Source organism: Octopus bimaculoides, chromosome 1 (assembly GCF_001194135.2).
Source record: "Octopus bimaculoides isolate UCB-OBI-ISO-001 chromosome 1, ASM119413v2, whole genome shotgun sequence".
NCBI classification, from domain to species: domain Eukaryota; kingdom Metazoa; phylum Mollusca; class Cephalopoda; order Octopoda; family Octopodidae; genus Octopus; species Octopus bimaculoides.
The window spans coordinates 93988503-93992195 of NC_068981.1; the positions used below are offsets into that span (position 1 = coordinate 93988503).

The following is a 3693-nucleotide window of genomic DNA, read 5'->3' on the forward strand; positions in this document are numbered from 1 at the left end:
ACACCATTTCGAGCGTGGCCGTTTTCGTGCGGGTGACACGTAAAAGCACCCACTACACTCTCTGAGTGGTTGGCGTTAGGAAGGGCATCCAGCTGTAGAAACTCTGCCAAATCAGACTGGAGCCTGGTGTTGCCATCCGGTTTCACCAGTCCTCAGTCAAATCATCCAACCCATGCTAGCATGGAAAGCGGACGTTAAACGATGATGATGATGATGATGATGATGTTGTATAAGGCCAGAACAATGTGAGAAGATACAAAGTAAACTACAAAGAGAAAACAAAGTTGCAGTTTAACCTCTTAAAAGATGTATATAGTGTGTCAGCAGAAACAATAAAATATAGGCGGCGAGCTGGCTGAAACGTTAGCATGCCAGGCAAAATGCTTAGCGGTATTTCGTCTGCCGTTACATTCTGAGTTCAAATTCCGCCGAGGTCGAATTTGCCTTTCATCCTTTCGGGGTTGATAAATTAAGTACCAATTACGCACTGGGGTCGATGTAATCGACTTAATCCCTTTGTCTGTCCTTCTTTGGCCCCTTGTGAGCAATAAAGAAATAAGAAACAATAAAATATAGGCACAATGAAGTACAAGTAAAATGTGTGGTTAAGAAGCTCAGTGTGCAACCACGTTTCAGGTTCAGTTTCGCTGCATAGCACCTTGGGCAAGTATTTTCAACTATAAACCTTGATCAACCAATGTGAGTGAATCTGGTTGACGGAAACTGTGGAAGTTTACTGTGTGTGTATATACATACATATATGAGTGAGTGTCTGTGTTTGTCCCCACTCCACCACTTGACAGCCAGTGTAAGCTTGTTAACATCCCTGTAACTTAGCAGTTTGGCAATGGAAACCAATAGAATAAGACCCAGACTTAAGACAAACTAAGTACTGGGACTGATTTGTTCAACTTAACTCTTCATGGTGGAGCCCCAGTTTGACCATAGTCCAATGACTGAAGCAAGTACTAATAAAGTAACCAAGTCAATTTAGAAGAAGATACTGAAACATTAATCCCATCCATGCAACCAAAACAGGTAAGAAAACATTAGAAATGGAAGATTCAAAATGTTAAATTTAAGTTCCATAAAGATGTTATTTCAGATCTTTATGGTTTTCATCACTGTTTACAATCATCTTATAGATGTATCGTATAGATGTAATTTTTGATGCTGAACCCGAATTTCTTATTCATTTATTCTAGAAAAATTTGCAAAAATGTTAAGGTGTTCAAAGTTTGAGAATTTTCAGCCAATCAGAAAACAGCATGTTTGCTGCCTCTTTCATCATCAAGGGCCAGTGGGGGCATTGGCATGTCAAAATATTAAACTAAAACTTTATAAAATAAATTATCTTTTTCATATCTCTTTCTCCTCCTTGTGCACATGCGCAGCATCTTTGGTTACTATGGAAACAGTTCTTCGCAATCAGCTATGCAACACATGGTGCTTCTTTGCTTTGGTTACTATGGAAAAAGAAATTTTCACCACAGTGATATGTAAAATACTCGCTTCTGATTGGCTAAAATACCCAAGTTTTGCATATTTTAAAGGCTAATAACTTTTTAATTGTGGATTTATAGGAAAGAGGAATTTCATTTTCATAAATTAGTATACAAAACTTAATTCATATACCAAATTTGAAAACAATTGGAACAAAATTGTAAACAGTGATGAAAACTACAAAGATCCATTATTTCTCTCCAAAAGTGTTACAATATTCAGAAATGCATGGAAAATTGGATACTAAACCTTCTGTGTTCTTGGGAAATGTTTGATCATGACAACTTATTTTCTCATACATCCCCACAATATACAGGCTTACACAGCAGACCCAAAAGTACCACCAACATAAAAGAGTCACCTGGGGTGAAGTGTCCCCACCTCTAGCTACACTACTACCCAGAGGGTAATTAAACCATCACATTTCAATCACTCTTTCATTTACTTAAACCAGTGATTCTCAATCATTTTTCTTTTTGCCTAAGGACCCCTTCAATTCCTATTTTACTCAGATGGACCCAATGCTTAAAGAATTCTATTACATTTTTATTTTTTACTTGTTTCAGTCATTAGACTGTGGCCATGCTGGGGCACCACCTTGAAGAATTTTTTAACCGAATGAATCAACCACAGTACTTAATTTTTTGGCTAAACCTGGTAATTATTCTATCGGTCTCTTTTGCCAAACTGCTAAGTTACAGAGACGTAAACACACCGACACAGGTTGTCAAGTGGTGGTGGGGGATAGACACAAACACACACACACATGTATATAGCTGGATGCCCTTTCTAACACCAGCTACTTAGCAGAGTATATATACGACAGGCTTCTTCCAGTTTCCATCTACCAAATCCACTCACAAGGCTTTGTTCAGCCCAAGGATATTTTAACCAAATCTTATATTGGACCCCCAACGGACACATGGACCCTGGTTGAAAACTACAGTCTTGAACAATGACAAGAATGTCATGAAATTGAAATTGCATTAGAAATACAATGTTGGAGGTACCCCAATGACCTTAAATAAGCTACAGGATATGGTTTGAATTTAGATAAAGCTATAAATAATAACATGTAAATATTGAGTTAACAGTAAAAATCAAATATTTCACATTCTTTCAAAGTTTCTAAATTCTTATGACATAACAAACATGTGTATGTGCATGCACGCGCACACATCTAGTGACATTGCTGAGTTTACTTAGCAAGTAATAAAATGTGTTTTTGTCACATGTATGCTATAGTCTGCAATTTTGTCATGGACAGGTAGTTGGAACAAAGAGCCAATGTGAAATCTTGTGTTAAAATTGGGAAGTCTGCTACAGAGACATTATGTGTGCTTTGGCAAGCTTATGGCAACGAAACAGCAGTTGTCACAATAGAAGAGCCTTTCATCTCCACGACCGAAGAAGGCATGACAGAGCCGCAGTTCAATCAAAAGCATGCTCATTTTTATTTTTGACATCTGCAGTATTGTGCATCAAAAATTCATCCTCCAGGGACAGACCATCAACTGAAAGTTCTACTGCAACATTTTGAAGCATTTGAGGGAGGACAGTCAGCTAAAGTGACCGGATCTGTGGAACACCAAAAATTGGATTCTTCATGACAATAATGCACCCTGCACCCAAGCTCTCTGCACTTGTGCGTTTCTTGCCAAAAATAACATGGTATTACTTCAGCACTCACATTATTTGCCAGATTTAGCATCTGCAGACTTCCACTTCTTCCCCAAGATGTCGAAATCCAGAGCGAATCACAGAAGGTCTTCAACTCGCTTACGGAAAACAACTTCCAGCTAAGGTTCCAGAAGTGGTAGGAACACTGGGACTGGTGTATTGCTATGCAAGGTAGCTATTTCGAAGGAGAGGATGTTAAAACTTAGGTAAATAAGTTATTTTTTATTAAACATAACTAATCTGGGAACTTTTTGATACCATCTCGTACAAAAGATTCTTTAATTTCAATGAGTCAAAACATATAGATCATAGTTCTCAACCATGTTTTGCCTATAGACCCCTTCTGAACCCTCTTTTACTCCAACTTGACCTCCAGTGCCATTCAATGTATATAAAAAGAAAATCCTGCTGTATTTTTATAATTATATATTATTAAAAATTGTATTAAAAAAATTGTTAAAATATTTTGTGCATTGTAGAAGTATAAGCAATTTATTGCATACAAATTTT

The 3693-nt window shown here is 37.3% G+C and overlaps 1 protein-coding gene across 1 annotated transcript in view; it reads right to left on the minus strand.

Annotated features, from left to right (window-relative positions):
* LOC106875277 (cytochrome c oxidase subunit 6B1) overlaps positions 1–3693 on the minus strand; it is an 11736-nt gene that overhangs the window by 2813 nt on the left and 5230 nt on the right. The gene's annotated exons all lie outside the window — the stretch shown is intronic.